We start from the raw sequence: 23812 nt of genomic DNA on the forward strand, positions 1-23812 counted from the left end.
ACAGTGAATACTAATACTGTTTTGCTGTAAACATTTGCTCAAATATGTATTTGCTAACTTTTTAAACTTTGTTTAATGTTCATACTCCAAAATGTGACAAGTAAACTTTATCACCAATTATTCCAACTAAGAATCAACATATATTAACAAGTAAAAATAACACATATTACATAGGCTATAAAAATATCAAATTCAGCTAGTCATTGTTACAAAACAAAATAGGCCTATACGGCAGTGCAAAGGGTCACTTAATTTACCCGCTAGTACCATAGATAGACTGTATAAAGGCTAGTAGGCTACATGTCAAACAAACAAACAAACAATTAAATAAATAAATAATATTATTAGGCGAAAATATATAGAGCGTGGAGTGATATTACTGCCGTTTACTAAATTTTTGCCAAAAATAACTGATCGACCAATCAAAAACAAGTAGAGAGCCGCGTATTAATTTATTACAAATTTGATTGGCCGACATTCCAAGACCGTTGACTGAACTGGGAGCGCTGCACGCTTTGCGATCGTGTTTATAGTGTTCCGATATGTTTGAGGTGCTGAGTGGAAACTGATCGAGGTTTTTGAAAGTACCTGTCCTGCAGCCAGGAACGGGCTTTTGAAAGTCTGTTTTCTGTTGCTCCATGATCGTTCGGAAGATAAACCCAAGTCCTGGTAAGAAAATAGAATGGAAAACCTGGAATGGATCCGGAGCCGAGTGATTATAAAACGATTTGAGCTTGGAGGTGGAATCTTTAACGCTCCGATCCACTCATATCAATGTTCCAGTCTGACTTTCCATCTGTGCGTTGCGTGGAGACACACTCTATGCGGAGAATATACTACGAAGAGGCCAATTTTTGTTGGAAGCGTAAGTTTTGTATTAATAACTTATAATACAAAAAAGACAAAGTGAATTCAGTTGATGAGAACAGGCATCTTTCCTGTATTGACATATTTCCTATTGAAACAAGATGTTTGGGCTTTTTTTCCCTCCCTTTTTCAAATCGCTGTGAACTTTGATTTGCTAATTGCTAAAGAGCATTTGATTCGACAAAAATATTTGAGGTGCAGGATGAGTCACTAATATTTTTTGATCTGTTAGTAAGAGAAAGAGTAAAAATTTGATCACGTTTTTTTTTTTTTTAATGAATAGTCAATGTTAGAAGTACACTAGCATATAGGCTAGATAACGATTTCATCTATGTGATGCTTTTAAAGTTTCAGCAGTGTTTTTAAAATTGGTTATTCACGTTAATATTGTGTTTATTGTCTTTAGCCAATGGTGCATATAATGTTAATGTTTTTCAAGTATGCAATAGTGTGACTTAAAGCATTGAATGCTGATTCTATTTTTTTTAGTGCGTCGACCTCGAGGTAGGGTATTGAACAGAGAGTAGGCACAGAAACAGCAGTGCATTTCAATGCATCAGTGAAACCTGGATCTTTATCTTTTAGCTTAATTGAAAAGAGTGGGTTTGTAACGGGGCTCTAAAATGCTCTTCGTGCAGGCAGAGCGCTTTAATTGGGCTAAATTGATGAGAATTGAAAGCACTCAGTTGAAAGCAAGACACCGCATTGGCAGGCGGCCTGTTGTGCCCAGTAACACAAAAGCACAAGGGCTCTTACCTGCGCATTAGCATAGAGATGCCAAGGGTGAGGATCCGCCCGTACACGATTTTAATAATAAACACATTTTCCCGTTAGCCTCCAGCACAAGAGGGAGTCAAACATTTTCAGAGGCCGTTTGTCATGCATAGACTACTTCAGCTCATTTTAGCTGTAATCCTGAACTAAAACACAGTTTTAATCATTATGGCTTCAGCATATTTTAAGAACCCGATAAAAACTGAGTGTATATTTTGTTGATCGTGCAAGATTTCATGCTAGATATAAAGACTCAAACCATGTACAGGGTCACCCAGAACTCATTAATATAACACATTGTTAGGTATAGTTGTCACTATTTAGGTTTCCAGTGCCAAATGCCCCTGGTAATCTGATAATAATAGCATTCGTTGTTAAAATGTTTAGGGGCTGTTAAACAGAAGTCTGCCTTGCTTTGCGCGGTTGTTTTCTTAGAGCCTGAAGGCCACTACAAATGATGAGATATTATTCAAGGATTTAGGATGAAGTTCCTACTCATTTGATTTTGAGCTGCAGTTGAGTCAAGCTCTGTCATTTAAAGTGGAAATAGATGTGGATCATACGCTTAACGGCTGCCATTGCAATGTAAACATTTTAAAGGAGTTTGTCCTCATTGTATTTCTATCCATTATGTCGTTTTGCACTATTGAATGGATTAGATCGCTCTGATCTTGTCCAGCTGAGCTCTGGTGCTGTAATAATGTCTCTGTCCTTCAGGTGTCTTGTGTCTCTACCTGCCGACCTTCAGTAAAAGAGGTCACATCCGAAACATTCTTACCTCCTCAACCAGAGCAAATGTGTTGACCTTGTGTGGTTAGCATTTCTCATTCATTATTGTTCATCATATTTTTCCCATATTTAGAGCCTGAGTACCAATGGTGCGAGGACCCTCTTGGAATTGCTCCTTTTATTTACCTATTGTGTCATTCCGTGTCAAATCAACCAAATTTCTGAAACTTCCCGGCTCAAATTTTTTATTTTGTTAATATTTTTTCTGTTGAAAGACAAACATAAATAGTGATGAAATGCAAGATATTAAATGTCACAGATGTATATTTACTGAGTAATCTACTATTTTGTAGAGGGGGTCAAAATGACAATTTTCACCTGAGATTTGGAGCCAAATTAGAGGGGTGTAAAAATGACATTAGAAATATGGCAGTGTCATTATTTTACTTTTACACAGAGATTGGTAGGTCTATTTGTAAAATCTGTTGTCTATAGCAATCTTTGTTTCATTATATGCCAACGGTGACCATTCAAAACTGGCAATAAGCACGTCTTGTGCTTTTTTGCCTCAAGTTTGCATGCCTGTAACTCAAGAAGTATTAAAGATATCTTAATATCTTTTTAGATTCTGGTTCATAACCAACTGTCCTTTTGGCATCTTCATTTTAAAGTCCCTCAATAGTTCAATCCCAGAGATATGGAGATCTTAATGTGGCTCCATGAGTAAATTGGTAAATTGTACACATTTTCAATTATCAAAAACGAAATGTGGGTCACTTTGCATACAGGTGATACTTTTTTTTCTTTTAAGGAGGGATATCTAAAGAACAAATAATGTTCAAACTAGAAATGTATCTTTTTTTTCTATCAGCTCAATTGCATAGAACATACCTGTCTGAGTGCCATAAATATTCCTTTTCCGAAATTAGATACTGTGTTTTTTGACTTTTATATTTGTACATCCATTAAAATATTTTTTTTTCTGCAATGAGTTATATATCAGTTCAAAATTATGACATTAGCTATGTTTCCAAATACCTGTTTTTATGCGCATTTTGGAATATCGCATGAAAAAACGCTGGATGGAAACGCCAAGATGACCATAAATTCTAAAAATACATATTAAAACTTGTGTGATCAATTGAGGCAGATCAATTTTTTATCCGATATGAAGACATGCACATAAACTACAATGGAAACACATTGACAGTATAAATCCCTCGATGCACAACAAAAAACTCTTGTCACTTTGCCTCAACAGAGGATGTGATTGGATAACTGGACTAAACAGGGGTGCGTTTGATCATTCTGAAATGCCTGAGCCAAAGTCTGTCATCAGTTCAAGGGGGCGCTGTAGAGCCTTTTCCGCCACGCCCGTGTACCAGCTTTGTCCCGGCCGACGATTCTGACTTGTATGCAAATTTTATAGAGTTGTTGAGCATATTAAGGGCGCCAAAAGCCCCTGAAACCTTGATGACAAATAAGAAATATAGCTGCAAGCAGCGATGATGGGCCCAAGCTCCGGCGTCATCAGAGTGATTTCGTCTGTGCGTTCTGATACGCAAGTCATTTATGATGTAGGAAACAAGCCACAGTGGCTTCCCCGATTGCAGCAAATTTTTAATACAGATATTTTCCACCAATTTCCCAGGAAGTGATGATTTTGTTCTCCTGAACACATGGGATGGAAACACTGCTTTATTCGCAAATGTTTTATGAGATATTCCAATTTTGCACATAAGTTAAATTTGCAACTTTGTTTGGATGGAAACATAGCTAATGTTGCATGTATTTATTTATTTTTTTATTGCAGAATTGAAGGTCAAAAGTTGGGGCATGCCAAAACACTGTACCTTTGATTTGTCTAAAGCAAGCTTCTTCCTTCATTAATTTTATGTTGAGTAACAATTTATCTGACATATCTGATAAGTCTCTTTCCAAAGAACATTGGATTTGTATTGGTTTTTTGTAGTTCGTTTCCAGGGTGTTGCTATGCTACTTTCTAGGGTGTTGTGGGTGGATGTTTACTACATATGATAGTAGTCTGCTTTTTGTCTTGTTGTTGGTTTGATCTCAAGGGCTGTCACATTGTTTTGCCTTGAAAATTAATGCAATCATAATATGTTTGAGAAGTGTTCTTGAGAGGACGATAAGTACATCTAAATGCTTCAGAGGTGGGCGAATCGCTCTGTTTCTCTTCATGGTCATAATTCTCTCCTACGCTCCATGATCTGGCCAACGATTACAGTTTTGATAGACAGCTGGTCTATAAAGAAACGTGCCATTACATCAAAAATATTTGGACACTGAAGCCACACTTATTAATGTCTGATGTCAAGTGTCTGTATCTGCCTGTCTCTAATGCTGCAGGATTTTTTCTTCATCACTTTTGAAGTCTCAATGTCTTTAATTGGTGTTTGGTGATTTTTAGTGGATGTATGAAGTCAGTTCTCCTCAAGTTCACACAGGTGTTGTTCATGGATAATTCACCCAAAAATTAAAATCCTGCCATCATTTTCTCACCCTTTATCATCCTCTTTCCAGACCTGTATGCATTTCATTTTTCTGTCTTTTTTTTTCCAAACCATGAAAGTCAATGAAGTGGAAGCATGTTTTAAAATTCTTCTTCTAAATGATGACAGAATTTTTATTTTTGGGTGAATTTGTCAATAGAGGGACAGAAAGCTCTCCGATTTCATTAAAAAGATCTTCATTTGTGTTCCGAAGATGAACAAAAGTCTTACGGGTTTGGAACAACATGAGGGTGAGTAATTAATGATAATTTTTTGGGTGAAGTAACATGTTCGTTCTGTTTGCTTCTGCTCAGAATAACCAGATCATTGCAGGGTAAATCTAACAAAAGTGCTGTCAATGACACAATTCAGACCATGTTATATACTTTACATATCGCTAAATACCCCTTTCTTCTAAATAAAATGAGGCAACGTAACTCAATTACAGCAGAATCTCCATGAACAATAGAGCTAATCATTCTCCATCTTTTCTGTTTTTGTCTCACATACATATTCTTAATTCTTGGATTGGCACGTAATGCATTCAGCACACAAATGACGCATTTATGGGACACAATAGCGCAGGTAGACCTCATTAGAGCGGCATGCATGTGAGATGGAGCCCGATCCATCAGACTGAGGCTAATGGAGCTGTTCAGAAATCCTCTAAAGTGTTTAGCGCTCTTGCCTGCGTGCTCTCTATCGTACGGGTCAAGTTCTGTCTGTCTGTTCTCTCTGTAAGGACCAACAGTGGGCTCGTTTTATGTTCTCTCTTCAACCATGAAAAAAATATAGTGACATAAAATTGGTGCAGTAGAAATGGGATTGAGCAAAATATTGACTAAACTTATATTGTAAGATAATTGATGCCCAGATCTGGACCATATATGCTAGCAAAACATTTCTGTATCTGCATTTGTTGTTTCTTTATTAGTATGACTTTATTAGATGATAAATCATCAAATCAAGAGGCATTTATTTTAAAGAAAAATGAAATTTTTTGCCATATCTCCCACCTCTACCTTGAATGCAATGTAAATTGCTGTGGGTAAAGCATCCGACAAATGCATAAATGGAAATGTTGATGGGTTTGAAATGATACTAACAATAGATGCAGTGTTGAAAATGAAGACAGTATCGTTTGATCTGTTTGTTGGTGTTGATAGTGAATCTGTGTGAGCTTGAGAATAATTGCCTTATTACATTCACTAAAAATTACCAGAGACATTGAGACTTCAAAAATGTTTAAGAAAAGTGATGTTAGTGAAGAGATGCATCAGCATTCGAGTGCAGATGCTATTTTCTTTAATATTTTGTTATCTAATGCAGCAACATTCAATATGTCTTAAGTGTCCAAATACATTTTAAGGCCACCGTTATACATATCAAAAATAATGACAGTGAAAATGACAGTGGTTGAACTAATAGACAAGCAAGTAAACATGATTCACTCTTCTACTCTATCAAAATGTCTCATTGAGAAAATAGCCACATATAGATGTAATCTGTCTGAAAACTACACATATGAGCCATCAGCAGATTCATTTTGTTGGTTGGAGGATTATATCACACACAATGATTGTTTTGTCACACGTAGAAGAGACAGAAGTTATTACCAGAATCATTACGTGAGAGAGAGAGAGAGAGAGAGAGAGAGAGATCACTGGAGTTGCAGTGCTTGAAATAATTATGCATGCAATTTTTCCAACACACTCTCATGACAATTCATAACTATTTTACATTTTGGTGGATTAATGGCTATGAATTTGTACACTTTTGCACGATCTGCGTACAACATTTAGGTATGTTTTTTCTAAAAATTGTACTTTTCCATACAAATCACATAGATGGAATTCATGCAAAATGGCAAACCCATAAAATAATGCGATTGGGTTGGATTTGTCTCTCTTTACTAATGTAGAAAGTAGTTATCTGTTCATACAGTTAACATACTCTATGCAAGTGTGAACACAAATGCTTCTTTGCATTTTGTAATGTGTCACAAGGCAGACACATTCTCAGCATAGACATTAGTGTAAACTCTTCTACTGCTGTCAATTTTCTCTTTCAGGTCAGCAACTGGCATGGCAGAGGAAAAGTTTGAGGTGAATCCTGCTAGTTAAAGTTGGTTAAGTTAAAGGGATAGATCATCCAAAACTGAAATGTACTTTTTTCTGTAGAACACAAAAGAAGATATTTTGAAAAATGTCTGTGTTTTTGTCTGTACAAAGAAAGTCAACAAGGTTCAGTCCCAGTGCTGTTTGGGCTCCAATGTTCTTCAAAATATATTTGTTTGTGTTCTTCAAAAGAAAGAAAAGCATAGAGATTTGTAACGATGACAGAATTTCCAGTTTTTGGGAGAACTACCACTTTAAGGGTAACTCAGTTTTCACAGAGGGAAAGGTTATCAGTTGATGGCTACAAAAATGGTACATTATTGCATTTTTAAAGATAATCTTTTGTGTTTTTCAAAAGAATGAAATGCATAGAGATTTATAACAACGACAAAATTTTCATTTTATGGGTGAACTATCACTTAAACACTCTGGTGCTGATGCGGCGGTCAAAAATGACAGAAATTAATGTACTATATTTTAGTTCAATAATGTTTTCTATTTAATATTTTGTATTTTTAGGGGCTTTTATGGTATCAAATTATATTTATGGTGTAGTTATGATCCATTTATTACATTATTACATTTATCACTTTTTGAGCATAGACCTAAAAATGAAATTTCCAACTTTGGGATTTCTGCTTTGGAATACAGACTTAAGTTTAGTATCTTTTTAAAAAGTTATAGAAGTTTAGGTTTATTGTATTATTGTATGTTTATTAAGTTTTTTTGTTATGGAAAATGCATAAAAACTATTTTTAAATTTTATAATGAAATGTATACACGTTTTACTCTAAAACTGTGAGAAAATCAAAGTTGTGTTCCAAATTTGAGGTCAATATCTCAAAAAATGAGCTTTCAGTAAGATTTTGTTTGGGCGCAGTACCAAACGTTTCCACTAGATGAAATTTGCTTCCCATTTGTTTCCAGTGCGCTCATTTTTGACAGTACAAATGAGTGACTATTTTTTTCAGGACCATTTAACCTTTTCGAATCATGTCCATGATATTTTTGTTTTTGTTTACATAGCATGTGCCAAAACCTTTACCAAGTGTCGTACCATTTTAATGAAGTAAAAAATTCCCCCCAAAAATGTAAAATTTTTCAGACAAAAAAAATTACCAAATAGCACCAGAGGGTTAAGTAAGGTTAGACTTAAGTTTTGACAGAAGGGATGATGATCAGTAAATGGCTAAAACTGTACATGATTGCAAAGTTGTTTGGGCTCCAATGTTCTTCAAAATGTTTTTGTTTGTGTTCTTCAAAAGAAAGAAATGCACAGAGATTTGTAACAATAAGGTAAAATAAACCGTAAGGTTAGACTTAGTGTAAAATTGTACATTATTGCAAACACACACACTCCATCGCTTGTCATGAACACACATCACTCTCCTCTTCAAATGGCATTCAGAACCGAACCCAAATACCTGCGGATGTTTGTGCACAGCGCCTCTCACCTCAGCCGGTGAGTGTGTGCCCTCTCATTTATCACAATAGATCCCTCTGAGCCGTGTGTGCGAGTGTAGAACTGTCCCCGGGGGGCCGTGACAGGGCAGACCACCAACACTCCCGGCCGGCAGACAGGGTAAACAAACCCAAACAAAAGCGCAAAGGCACCCGAAGAGGAGTCTTTGTACCCTCCGACTCGAGGGATTTCCATTTAGCCCAGCAGCATTAGTCTGTTTCCTGTTGGCCTTCTTCCACAAACCCAGAGCTGCCCCCTTAACAAGACACTGGGCTCATTAGAGATAGATACCCTCACCCCTGAGCCCCCGTGTGCTGGGGTTATTGTGTGTCGCAGGGCTGCATGTGAAAACATATGTTTGAAGACGGACAGTAATGGAGGGCAGGTGGTGAGGGGGTGCCGATGGTTTCTATAGTGGCGTTGAGCTCATCCGTAAGCCCGCTGAAAGGAACCAGCTGTGGGAGAGACACACATTAAAGGACAATTTTCTGTTTAATGATGCATTGCTGTACTTTACATTTGGTGTTATTAAAAAACAATTTAATTAGCGGCCAAATTGCTGTTGCTCATACTTGGGTTTAGCAATGTAATCAAACTTCTGACACTAAATATTAAACTTTGAGTCAGGGTTAGGAGCGTTCTGCACTGTTTTGCTATGGATGGACTTGAATGAACGTAAAAATTGCCACCAAAAATGCCATTAATTGTCTGATCATGGTTATTCTATCTAGTCACAATTATTTGAGATAACTGCAATAATTGTGTACCTAAAATTTCACATTTTGCTATCCAAATAAGGAAAATTCAAGAAATGTAAGAAATATCATTAAATGCACAATATTGTGGCTCCTTTTCCTGTGTGGAAAGGAGAAGCAGTGGAGTAAATAACAAGGAATATATAAAAAAAATAGTGTTGTAAAGTACACAAAGATCTTTCTTCATATGAAATGAAAGCTTGTGCAGATTTAATCAAACTGCATTTATTATATTATATTATATTATATTATATTATATTATACCCCTTACAGAGAAGCCACATGAATTTCACGTGCAAAAACGTGATTTTGCACATCTGAAATTTAAAATGTGAAAACATGTTAAAAGAACATGTGAAATATATGAATCACACATAAAACATGTTTTTCACACGGGAACATTTTCGTGTGAACCCCATGTCAATTCCCCATGTGCAACCCATGTGATCACATGTGAAATTCATGTGTTATATTATATTATATTATTAAATAAATATACATTTTCAAAGCATTAAAGTAAATCATATGGGCCTATTTTATAATATAATATAATATAATATACAAGATTACAGAACAGAATTAAATTGTTAATCACAATTAATCATCAGCATAAAATTCATGATCACTGCAACTTTTCATAAGCATCACATGACAGTCTTGTTGATTAATGATATTTAAGTTGTGTAGTGTTACTGCAAAAAATAACTTATTTTATAGTACAGATAATTTATAAATGACAAAAATTGTAAATTATTTTAATGAATTAATTTTTTTGGCTTTATTTTTGCTGTCCTTGTAACTGTCAGCATTTGAATGTGAAGTCACTTTTCTGTATTAAATTAAGTGAAAATTTTAATGCAGGCTGAAAAGGGCACTAAAGGACTAAATCTGGTTGTCTGTGCCTAGTACATGGGTAAATTATGACGAAATGCATTATGCTGTGACCTAAAGGTTAAAAAAATATTTTATGTAAATATTTTAGTACATTTTTAAAAATACTTTTTTTCTTCCCCCAAGACCGAATACTGCTTTCATGGTGATCCGAAATGATATCCAGTATTGATCGTATGTCTTTAGAATTCTCAGTCAATCGCTTGTTTTCTATGGCGCATTTTCTTGGGATTTTGTTCATTTCTGGTCACATTGTCAGATCATTATCATTATGTCCCTCAGAAGATCATTACTAAAACTATTAATAAGTAAAAACATGTAACCCATTCCTCTTGTAATGGAGTTGTGTATCTTCTCACATGGCTGTGGGCTCCTGCACACCATTACCAGACGGACCCCATTGGAAAACTATTTTTGAAAATCAATATTAAAAGATGTGTGGGATTTCTTAACTTAGGAACTAATTCTTTAGATACAATTGGTAAAAGCCTTTTATTTACTAAAAATGTTTGTGATCAAGCAGGTATTTATCATGATAAATGAAACACATAATAGCTGGGTAATCTACTCTTTCTGTATCTTCTAGACATCTTGTTTTTTTATGAAAACCAGAAATATGATTGATTGATTGATTGATTGGAAAATGTTGATGTAGTCTGCCTGTTTAAAACTCACTGTTGCAGTGTTGGTGTGTTCTAGTTGCGTTGCTATTTCGTTCCTAAAATGTTGCATTTGATTGTTGCTGTGCGGTTGCTAGGGTGTTCTGGGTGGAGAGTCCCTCCTCAAGTCCCTGTGATATTCTGGTCTCCAGTATCTGTCAGTGTAAAAAGAAACAAACAGGGTAGGCATGTTTACAACATAGCTGTGATGACCAGCTAGCAAATATAATGCAGAAAATGCCACAATCCTCACATAATAAGTAACAACAGCAACTCTAACAGTAGAAAGCCTAAAATAGACTGAAGCATGAAGAGAGACACACACACCCACAGAGAACGAGAGAGAAATGTGTGTATGTGAGATGGATGGATAGATGGACAACGAGTGAAAGAGTGTGTGTGTGTGTGTTTGTGTGTGTGTGAGAGAGAGCTTCACTGTTGTGTCCTGTAAGTGTTCAGGTGTAAGTGATGCTACAGCTTATTTTAATGGCCACTTATAGGGTTTGCTCTTTTCCACACACCCGTAAATGCATCTCTAGTGCTGTGTGTGTGTGTGTGTGTGTGTGTGTTTTGTCCAGTACAGCATGCTGCTCACAGAAACAGGCTTTGGAAAGGAGTGTGATGTTTAATGCATACTGCAGTATACTGGATCATGTGAAAGTTTCAGTAGTCATGAGGTAAAAGATATAGCTTGTCATGGTCAATGTCACTATTAATAATTGGACACGTAATGTTTACGTTTTGTTGTGGCCATAAGTGTGAATCATTGTAATATTTTTATTGTTTTGTTTTTAATGTTTACTTCAGTGCTGTACAGATTCTCTAGATAATAGTTCAAGTTATTTATTGTGGATAGTTGTATATAGGGTCATCATAACTGAAACTAAAACCATAAAAAAAGTTTTTGTTATTTGAAATAAACGTTAACTGAAATAAAATAAAATATACAAAAACATACTTATTTCCAATTGCCAAGGAAACATTTCTCATTTTCACAAAGTTCTCATTTATTATATATCAACTTAATGCACTAAAATAACTGAACTGAAATAAAAAATTATAAAAATTACACAGAAATACAAAAAACAAACAAACAAAAAAAAAAACGTGCTGTCAAATCGATTAATCGCATATAACAAAATTTTGTAAACATATAATATATGTGTACACTGTAAAAAAAAAGTGCAAAAATTGTTGGTTTAACTTAGTTACCTGGTTGCCCTAAAATTTTAAGTTCATTGAAATTAAAAATTTGAGTTAATACAGTGAAGGCAGTTAGTTTAATCAAAAGAAACCCAAAATATTATGTTATCTGATGTTGATTTGACAAAAGAAAAAAATTATGTGATAAATCATGAAAATAATTTTTTTACAGTGTATGTATGTGTGTACATATACAGTGTGTATGTATATGTGTGTGTGTGTGTGTGTATATATATATATATACTGTATATATATATATATATATACTGTGTATATATATATATATATATATATACTGTATATATATAAATATAATATGTATATATTTGTATATGTATGTATATGTGTGTGTCTGTATACACACACACACACACACACACACACACATATATATATATATATACATACAGTATATTTACAAACTTTTGTTAGATGAAATTAATCGTGATTAATCAATTTGACAGCACTAAAAAATAATAAATGACAAAAATGCACAACAAAATTACTAAAACTTCAACTAAAATTAAACTGAAAATTTATTAATATTTGTCATTGCGTCATATTTACATTCTGCCTAATGTCGGCACTTTACATCTGTTTTCTTTCTTCATCCATGCTCACATACTGATTTTAATATAATACATAGCCAAATGTCTAAATAAAGCTGTTCTCATTTACATATTTTCTGTCAGACAATGGAACGAGTATGATGTAGTGAGCAGTGACTGACTACATGTTAACCAGCAGTCCAAAAATTCACTAGAATTGAAAAAAGTCATTAAAGGAGTCTGAAAAGTCACTAAATCTAGTGACAAAGTCACTAAGTTGGCAACACAGACCAATGATTTAAAAAAAAAAATGGTTGTATCTAACTTGAAATATTCCTTAAACCTTTGGCCTTTATTAACCTGCATTTCACTTCATGCTTCGACATCTGTTTCAGCCAATCAGAAGTCACTCCTCTGCTGAGGTCATGACTGAATCTTTAAGAGTTTCCTATTGTTGAGAGGGACATTGAAAGGTCAGGACCAGTAAGTGAGGGTTTAACTAAACATCTATTAGTGTAACCCGGGACAGCATTCCTGCTCAAACAGGGAAATGTAATTGGCATTGTTGCAGCAAGCTGTTTAGTTGTCGTGCTGTCAGGTGGAAGTGCTAGTTTGTCTTTATTAGAGTATCACGTCTTGCCTGTTTTTAAATAAGAAAGAAAGTGTCAGTTCAGCCAGTGTGGATACAACAGATGTGAGGGCTGAACCCAAAGAAATAATTCTAACCGCTCTTAGGGCAAGATTAAGATGTTAAACATGTATAAATGAGCTAGATGTCATGAAAACAATCGTGAATATTTGTATAGACTATAATACTGCTCTGAACACTCTTAAAAATAAAGGTTCCAAAAGGTTTTTGCAGAACCATTTTGGATCCTCAAAGAACCTTTCAGTGAACAGATCTTAAAAAAAAAAACAATTTGTGCAAAATTTGTGTAAATGTTCTTCATGGAACCAGAAAGAACCTTTATGTTTAAGGTTGGAAAACACAGAATTTTGGAAAAAATATAATGGAATTTTGCTGCAAAGGTTCACTGAAAAATCTTTTTGGATATATATTCAAAAAGGTTTTTCAGTGAACCTTTGCAGTACAAAGAGGTCCAGCAAAGAATCAATTCCAATCAAGAACCATTTTTTGTTTTTTGAGTTGAATTCTGTGGCTTTGTGGAGATTAAAGTTCTTGATGTTTATTTGAGTTTTTTTTTTTTCATATCAGCGTTTTGGTTTCTGGATTGGTTAAAGCAGCAGTAAAAGATGGTTTTCTAAAGATCTACAGATTAGAAGATTTGTGGAACTGATTGGATAACCAGGACACCATTGTAACCACCTAGCAACATTCCAGAAACTACCCAAAACTCCCTATAGTAGTTTCCACCTAGCAACCTTCTAACAACGTTCTAACAGCCACCCAGAGCAACCTAGTATCCACCTAACAAACTTCTAGCAATGTTTTAGCAACCACCCAGAACACCCTAGTAGCCACCTAGTAACCACCTAGCAACCCTCTAGCAATGTTTTAGCAACCACACATGGCACCATAGTTACCACCTTGCAACCTAGTATCCACCTAGCAACCTTCTAGCAACGTTCTAGCAACCACCCAGAACACCCTAGTAACCACCTAGTAACCACCTAGCAACCCTCTAGCAAAGTTTTAGCAACCACTCATGACACCATAGTAACGACCTAGCAACCTAGTATCCAACTAACAACCTTCTAGCAATGTTCTAGAAACGACCCAGAATGCCTTAGTAACCACCTTGCAACCTAGTATCTACCTAGCAACCTTCTAGCAACATTCTAGCAACCACCCAGAACACCCTAGTAACCACCTAGCAACCTTCTAGCAATGTTTTAGCAACCACCCAGAACACCCTAGTAACCACCTAGTAACCACCTAGCAACCCTCTAGCAATGTTTTAGCAACCACTCATGACACCATAGTAACCACCTTGCAACCTAGTATCCACCTAGCAACCTTCTAGCAACGTTCTAGCAACCACCCAGAACACCCTAGTAACCACCTAGTAACCACCTAGCAACCCTCTAGCAATGTTTTAGCAACCACTCATGACACCATAGTAACCACCTAGCAACCTAGTATCCAACTAACAACCTTCTAGCAACGTTCTAGAAACCACCCAGAATGCCTTAGTAACCACCTTGCAACCTAGTATCTACCTAGCAACCTTCTAGCAACATTCTAGCAACCACCCAGAACACCCTAGTAACCACCTAGCAACCTTCTAGCAATGTTTTAGAAACCACCCAGCACACCCTAGTAACCACCTAGTAACCACCTAGCAACCCTCTAGCAATGTTTTAGCAACCACTCATGACACCATAGTAACGACCTAGCAACCTAGTATCCAACTAACAACCTTCTAGCAATGTTCTAGAAACCACCCAGAATGCCTTAGTAACCACCTTGCAACCTAGTATCTACCTAGCAACCTTCTAGCAACATTCTAGCAACCACCCAGAACACCCTAGTAACCACCTAGCAACCTTCTAGCAATGTTTTAGCAACCACCCAGAACACCCTATTAACCAACTAACAACCTTCTAGCAATGTTTTAGAAACCACCCAGAACACCCTAGTAACCACCTAGTAACCACCTAGCAACCCTCTAGCAATGTTTTAGCAACCACTCATGACACCATAGTAACGACCTAGCAACCTAGTATCCAACTAACAACCTTCTAGCAATGTTCTAGAAACCACCCAGAATGCCTTAGTAACCACCTTGCAACCTAGTATCCACCTAGCAACCTTCTAGCAACGTTCTAGCAACCACCCAGAACACCCTAGTAACCACCTAGTAACCACCTAGCAACCCTCTAGCAATGTTTTAGCAACCACTCATGACACCATAGTAACCACCTAGCAACCTAGTATCCAACTAACAACCTTCTAGCAACGTTCTAGAAACCACCCAGAATGCCTTAGTAACCACCTTGCAACCTAGTATCTACCTAGCAACCTTCTAACAACATTCTAGCAACCACCCAGAACACGCTAGTAACCACCTAGCAACCTTCTAGCAATGTTTTAGCAACCACCCAGAACACCATGGTAACCACCTAGCAACCTTCTAGAAACCACCCAGAATGCCTTAGTAACCACCTAGCAAAGTTCTAGCTACATTCTATCTACCCAGAACAATCTAGTAACCACCTAGAAACATTCTAGGAACCAGAACACCCTAGCAACCTTCTAGCAACTTGAGCAATCACCCAGAACACCTTAGTAACCACCTGGCAACGTTCAGAACTCCCTGGTAACCACCTAGAAATCTAGCAATGTTCTAGCATTGTGGCGGGTGACTCACTTTTTCTTCAGATTGTTTAGACAGATATATTAATACGACTATTGAACGAGACTCACAGTTGAGCTTTCAAAAGGCGTTCATTCATTAGAAGTGCTCTGTGTTTAAATGTACGCAGGAGCCGTGTGTGTGTGTGTGTGTGTGTGTGTGTGTGAGCGTGTGAATATCTCGTTGAATGTAAATAGCAGACAGGGTCTCGTGTTTTGTTTTGTGTGCAGTGGCTCATTGCATTGATTCATCACGTCACTCGTCTTTTTCATGTGCCACTCATTCTCTGCCTGTCCTTTATGAGCCCTCCCCCTCAATGAGTGCGTTTCTTATCTTGTCTCCATCTGTAGCGCTGGGTTTCACAGAGCACTCTGAGAGCTGAAAGACCCACGGACACCTGGAGGTTACGGCATGGGTGTCTTTTTAGGCCTGAGAATCTCAAATGAGGGACAGCTGCATCTTTATGAGAGGCTTTAGCTCACCTTAAACCTGGAGGCAGAATCTCTCACTCTCCTTCCAAAAAATGCCATTTCTGTCATTTATTCACCTTCATGTTTTTCTGAAAACCTGTATGCATTTCTTCTATTTTTATCCTGAATGGTGTTTTCTATGTAATGAATGTGCATTTGGAACTGGGGCTGTCAAGGTCCAGAATGAAGGAAAAAAAAAAAATAGTGGCGTAAAAGTAAGGCAGTGTCTATTTATACAGAGTGCCAATAGTAAGTCTTTTTTTAGGCTGTTTTCAGTAACTCAGAATTGCTTAAGCTTATTTTACCAGATAAATTACTGTTAAAAAATTGCGGTTGTTAATTTTTTTTTTTTTTTTAATGCTTTTGAAAGAAGTCTGTATTTGCATTTATTTTTTATGCATTTTTGTAATAAAAATGCAGTAAAAAAAAAAGGTAATCACAGTGTGAAATATTATTACAATTTAAAATGTGTTGTTTTTTTTGTGATGCAATTTTTTCATGATTTTTTAATGAATAGAAAGTTAAAGTAGAAGTCTTTGGTAACATTATAAACATAGCTTTTGATTAATTTAATGCATCCTTTCTTTAAAAAAATCCCTATAGTACAAATATCATATTACTTCTGTTCACAATTTGGGTGACTATTTCTATGCAAACTCTATAGATATTTATGCTGCCTAAATATTTATGTCTTCTGATGCTATATGATAACTTTGTGTGGCAGACTTCATTTAAGTCATTATATAAACAAGTTTGAATATGCATATGTGTGATCAGTGCATTAGTGGAAGATTTTCAGTGACTGAGTCTGTTTTTAGATTTACTTAAACATTACAGATATAGGCCATCATGTTATCTGAAACACTGAGATAAGCGAAATAACATCAATCCTTTAGAAAGTATAATGCAACTATTTTTGTAGAAACTTTTATAGGCCTATAACTTAAATAAAGAATGAAAGCAAATATCTAAAGTCCAGCAAAATCTCTGTTGATCCAATGAAAACGTCTTTTATAAGATCCATCGAAGCCTCTAAACCACCGTTTCAGTCAGTTAACCTCAACGATTAAAATAAAAACAACAATAATGCTGATACTAATTTGAATAATAAACAGGCTGTATACAGAGTGCTTGAATGGATATGCGTGGTTTCAGTTCAGCATAACACTACTTGAATAAAACACACAGGATTAGACTGAATGATCCTTTATGCGATGGATTTTTTTATTTATTTATTTTGCGCTGATAACACAAAAGATCTTAACCCGGCAGTGAGATGTTTCCACAGAGTTCAGCTGCTGACGCGCTGATCTCTGCCTGCTTTAAAAACACAGAATTCATCATCATTTGCTGAAGAGCCTCTCCTTCATTGTTTCCATCTCATCAAACCTGAAATCCCTCTAAAACCCACAAACACTTGTATTCCAGCGAAACCGGCCGAAACGGACAGATTTCCTGTGCTGTGAATTTGAGGAGCGTGTCAAGTGTGCTTCTGGTTAGGCGCAGGGTCATTAGGGGCAAATTAATTTAGCCTCATTAAGGTGTCAATTATTCAAACATTTGGCTGACACATGCTGAGATAACGTGGATTTCCGTTGGATTTGTGAAGATGTGGCCACACTTTTGATTGCATTCGATGCAGACATGATTTGTTGAGACTGAAGATGAGGCTCATGAGAATCAGTCAGAGAGAAGTGTCTGTAAAGTATTTTATGCTCATTAACTCTGCTGTCCACCTTCACATCGAAAGGAAACCCACACAAAAATAAAGCAAAGCTTTCATCCCACAGCATAACAATCCAGCACATTCAACTATTTATAATTACTTGCTTTGATTTAGGAATGTGTAATTCAATTACAGACAAAACTTTTCATTATTTACAAATAATTAATGAATGCCTGATGCAAGTCGGGTGACTAAAATATTGCATTAAATAAATAAATAAATAAATGATTCTATATCTATACCAGTATTTTTTTCGGGTGTGAACGGTATTTCTTTTTATTGTTTACAAATCATAATTAATGCAAAATACTAATTAGAATGTTATTTATAAATAATAATATTAATGATTGTTTTTGTTATTTTGAATTTACATTTTGTATTTTAAATGTATACAATATATAATTCAAATGTATCATTATGATAATTGTTAATATTTTTAATTTATTTTTCTTTTATACTTTATAATAATTTATTAATTTATAATTAATGACATATATAATTTAATTATTTGGTTTTAGTTCATATATTAATTTTTACTTGTTCATACTTTTTTTGGGGTGGAAGTTTGATGCCTCCTAGTGGTCACAATTAATTTAGCTCTTTTGAAAATATTTTAGAAGTAATGCTTTTCATTTACAGACAGTGAAAGCCAAATGTAAGACTGATGAGTTTAAACAATTGTCTGTGTATTGATCTTTAAAATCTCTTTAAAGTGCAATAATATGACCAAAATGGCTATTGCCTGTGTAAATAAGGCTCAAGAATTTCAGAATGCTCATAAAAACACTGAACTAAGCTAAAATGTTTTTGTCCTTATGTCGTTCTGCCTCCATTTGAGATTCTTTTAGAAAGAGCTTGACCTTCATATGCTCCTGAATCACAAAACTGATGCCAGAGCCGTTTATTCCTGACCTCTGTGACCTTCTGCCCTTCACTGTTAATCAAAACCCTCCTCTACAAATAATGCTTTCACACACAGTGAGGGAAAACCTTTTGAAATATATTGTCATCCTTCAGTGTGTTATTTTCAGTGACCTCTAAGTGTAACCCTGAGCAGCCAGGGCTGGAAAGATTATTTCTCTTTCAGATGAGATTGAAGCAACTATTGACTTTTGTTGCAAAGATGGACCATCTCTTTGCAAGATATAATTTCTGAAAAAGCTTTCGGGGGATTAGTTCAGTTGATACCATTTACAACATCTTAACCAAATTGTTAGATCATTTGCATTATTGGTGATGAGAATGATGATACGCTAATGAAAATATGCTATGAGGTGTGTTATAGAAAAATATTCCATAGAATATTTAATTTGTCACAGAGCTAGTGTTATATATATTGATAAACAGTTTATATTTATATCAAGTGATGTGTTGTCAACTAAAATCTAAACCAAAAGTGACAAATCTTTTGTAAAATTATAAATGTATTTACTCCATTTCAAATAAATGCTTTTGAACTTTCTATCAAAAAATCTTGAAAAAAAAAAAAAACAAACAAAAAAAAAAAACTATCATTGTTTCCACAAAAATATGAATCAGCACAACTGTTTTCAACATTGATAATAATCAGAAATGTTTCTTGAGCAGCAAATCATCATATTTGAATAATTTCTGAAGGATCATGTGACACTGAAGACTGGAGTAATGATGCTGAAAATTCTAAAAAATAGATTACATTTTATAATATATTACAATAGAAATAAATTCAAACAGTTAAGTTGTAATAATATTTCAGAATATTGCTGTTTTTATTGTATGTTGTACTTCCTTTAAAAACATTAAAAAAAAAATTACTGACCACAAATTTCTATCTATCTGTCTATCTATCTGTCTATCTATCTGTCTATCTATCTATCTATCTGTCTATAATAGCTTCAATTGAAATGGCTAGATTTGGAAAAGTGGCTATTATATGGAAAATATGTATAATGTAGTAAAAGTTAATTGTCAGCTATTTATTCAGATGTTAACGAGGAACATTCCATGTCCTAGAGAATAAAAAAGATTAAACTTTTGTACAAAAGATGCTTAAAAGTAGGCCTATTTCTGCGACATTAGTGCCACCTAGCTGAATTAGTAAATTCGGAAATTTGGCTTGCACTCCTTTACCCGAAGAAGCTGACTGTCTTTCTCTCATGTAAAGCATCATCACGGTCCTACACCTGCTAAACACCCTCTGGCTTCGACTGCTACTGTAGCCACACCCCAAACACACACTATAGGTTGAGCTGGAAAGAGATTGACAGATCTGAGCAGACCGCTCTCGATGTTTTGAATGATGGTGGTTGGGGGGGTTCAATGTGTACACTTTTCGGGGAGATAAACCCATTAACGATATACTAATAGTAGTCAAATAATAAACTGGGTTAAGAGAATATATTTTAACATAAAAAAAATCTTACATACTTCACCTTTAATGTCTTAATGTGTCATTTTGTGACCTTTTTATACTTAGAGCAGTCAATCTGCCCATGTCAACAACAGGAGACCCGTCACCGGGTGGTGCTGTTGTTCAGGTTTTATTTCCTCTTAGGATCCTCATTTCATGTCCAAATCCTCCCATCAGGTTAGCAAATGTTTTCAATCACATGATTCCTGTCTGTCTGGATTGTATCCACTTTTAGCCGTTCACTTGTGAGCTTTGTCTCCGTAGAGATCCGATCCATAATTTCTGACGCAGAGTGTGGTTATGATGAGAGTGTTGCTATTGTTTTTAACGTGTTAATAGTTGCAATACCACTAGAGACAAACACAGGCCGTCGAGTCTCACTGGTTTCGGCTACATGGCCTTGGTGGTTGTCACAACCTGCTTTCACAGCAAGTGTCATTCTCACCCTGTCTAAAGCATCCCAACATGCACCTGGCTCCTGTTCAAAGTGTCTGGCCATGTGCCATCCCAAATGGCTCCTTTTGTCAAACAGCACTATGATCCCATGTGAAACACGGCTCCTCAAAATAGAGAAGATCTGGATCTGATCTATTAAACGACAGATTGGTGTTCTTCTCAGCTAGAATTGAAGCTCAATCAAAAGTTCACTCGGGTTCTGTATAGAACTCTATGGTTCTTGATTCAATTTTACAGAACCTTTTATGCCAAAAAGGTTCTATATAAGGAGAAATGTCTCAAATGATTGCATAATACTATTATGTTTAACAGTTATTTCTATTTTTCTAGTGACAATGTATGATTACAAGATGTTTAATTCATAAAATGTAAATAAAATTAAAAATGATTTAAAACAAAGTTAATGAATTAAAACTAAATCCTTAAAATGATCCATGATGGGAACATCTTGATGTGTTATATTTTATTCCCCTTAAATATCAGAGTATTAGCACATAAATTAAAAATGGATAAGAAATTAACAAGTAGTTCCTCACAAAAGAGGTTTTTAAAGACACTCCGTTGTTATTTCTTATTTATTTACACACTCATGCCGTCGGACATGTGATATGGCTGTATATCAGCACGCTGTGATTACCTAAGGCCGAATCACAGCCGTGCCATATATGTACACACAGTATATATGGGTCACTGACAAATAAAGATTTTAAAAGTGTAAAAAAACATAATGGAGATATAATTAATTTTGAAGTTGTATTAAGTGTTAACTATGAGATTATGTGGTTTTTATAATAAATTAACATTGTTTTGTCTTTTTTTTTTTTTTACAAGATGGACAAAATTTGTCATTAAAAAAGTCATTTGGTTTAACCAAAATTTCAGTTTTACTGAATGACAAGATTTTCAAACAATGCTAACAGGCTGATATCTAGCTAGCTAGCAAAAGGATAATCAAGCATTTTATATTTAGTACAAGTTTTTAAAATATTCCAAAATTTTCCATGTTTTATAGCGGTTGTACCGAATGACCTGATGTTTCGGGACATGTGTATGAGCAAGTGATAACATAACTTTTTCAAATAGTTAAAAGAGAGTTAGTTCCTTTGCTTCATGACCATGTGGTCCTTTGCAGGTGTCTGAATGATGTCACATCCTGTCACATGATATTGACTGCATGACTTGATCCAAAATTGTCCCTTTATATTGGTTACTCCGAATGACATCAATTAAATTAATTTTTCCGGACATTCTTTCTCATAACAAAGCAACGACTTCTACACATAATTTTAATACCATTTTGCACTATGTTGATATAAAATGTTATAAAATCATGCCAGAATAAAAAAAAAATGTTTTATTACATTTTAAGATATTTTAATAATGAATGAAATGGCTGTATTGGCCTTTGGACGGTTAAACCGAATGAACTTTTGACACTTCAAAATCTTTAAAATACCTTTATATGTAGCAAAATATATTTAAAACCTTTTGGATTCAATAAAAGAGATCTAGTTGTACTACCTTACATACTTTGGATTTCATTTTTTATTATTATTATTAAGGCCTTTGAACAAAAAAACGACCCGTCACGTCATTGACACACACACGTATAGCATTGATAAGTAGTTAAATGACATATTATTGGCCTATTAAAACAAATCCTTATACAATTTAGTGGGACAATGAGGCAATTGTATTATTTTCCAATGCTAGAGGGCGCCATAACTGAAAAAATCTTTAGCTGTGTGTTGAACTTTACCACCAAAACAACTTTTATCCACAGCAAAAGCATAATATATTCTTTTACATTTGGTAATTTTGGTCAGTTTTGTTCTCTTGAACCCTATAATTGTGGTTATATTTAACATTTTTTAATCACATGTATTGTTTTGCAAGTAACTTTGATGTTGTTGTTGAATTCTGACCGTTTAAGAGGTGCTTGTTGAGTTCTGTTGGGTCCCTCACCTCATGAAGGTAATTTAATTGTCGTGGCGTCCGCAGGGCCGCGTGTGGATCTCTCTGTAGGTGTGGAGGTGTGGAGGGGCACAGGCGGTCTGATGGTATCGAGCTTTGGCTGAGATCAGATCGCTGGCATCATCATCCAGCTCCTCCTGCGAACCTGCGGCGCTGCTGCATGAAGGAACCAGGTGCTGCCTATTCATTAGCCATTAACGCTCAATGCTCCAGCCAGACGGGCTTGCCATGCCATCTTAAACCTGCAAACAGGTCTTATGTCCAGATTAATTTCCTTTACTTAGTTAGATGAGTTGGTTTATAATATTGCAGAGTAACAGATAAAAAAAGACGGAAGCAAGTTGTACAACGATAAAAACCCTTACCCATAATAACTGCAAATTATATATAAACCATAAGGCACAATGTTAACCTTTCTCTTTCTGAGATGCAGCATATAGGTGATCATATCTGTGGATTCAGTCATTTGGTATTAGAACATGAAATAAATTTTCTCAGGGGTGATATCATTTCCTTCCAGTGCTGAATTGTAGCTAGTCATTGTTTATTTGTCCATACATTTTTCAGTTATCTCTATTTAAAGATCACTCATCAGTTTAAAAGAGATACTGGTCAGACAAGTTAAGCAAGATTCTTATACCATATCTATAAATGAAACATGCAAACAGCTAGCAAATAATTTAAACATATTACCCCCATGTGACCTCTATTTGATTTTTCGTTTGGCCTGGAATGAGTTTTATAGGTCTGTATATATATCTATAGCATTCGGTACTGCGTCAAACAAATCTTACTGAAAGCTAATTTTTTGAGATATCAACCTTAAATTTGGAACACAACTTGATTAGATTTATAGCTTTGATTTTCTCACAGCTTTAGAGTAAAACATGTTTTGGAAAATATATATTTTATATAAAAATTGAAAATAGTATTTTTGTGCATTTTTCATAGAAATAAACGTA

At 35.3% G+C, this 23812-nt stretch overlaps 2 long non-coding RNA genes across 5 annotated transcripts in view; one reads left to right on the plus strand and one right to left on the minus strand.

The window, feature by feature from the left end:
• The first annotated feature begins 538 nt into the window (after positions 1–538).
• Positions 539–23812, plus strand: part of LOC127502923 (uncharacterized) — a 31193-nt gene continuing 7919 nt past the window's right edge. Inside the window, exons 1-2 of one of the 4 annotated variants that reach the window (XR_007926963.1) lie at positions 539–865; positions 22878–23023. This is a non-coding gene — a long non-coding RNA (uncharacterized LOC127502923). Of the gene's footprint in view, positions 866–22562; positions 22698–22877; positions 23103–23812 lie in introns of those variants that run through there. The other 3 variants (XR_007926960.1, XR_007926961.1, XR_007926962.1) reach the window with 3 other exon arrangements.
• Positions 8073–22982, minus strand: LOC127502924 (uncharacterized). Its single transcript, XR_007926964.1, has 3 exons — positions 22842–22982; positions 10784–10922; positions 8073–8917 (listed from the first exon to the last, which is right to left on the minus strand). It is a non-coding gene; the product is annotated as an uncharacterized LOC127502924 (long non-coding RNA).

The sequence above is a fragment of the Ctenopharyngodon idella genome, chromosome 20 (genome assembly GCF_019924925.1).
Source record: "Ctenopharyngodon idella isolate HZGC_01 chromosome 20, HZGC01, whole genome shotgun sequence".
NCBI classification, from domain to species: domain Eukaryota; kingdom Metazoa; phylum Chordata; class Actinopteri; order Cypriniformes; family Xenocyprididae; genus Ctenopharyngodon; species Ctenopharyngodon idella.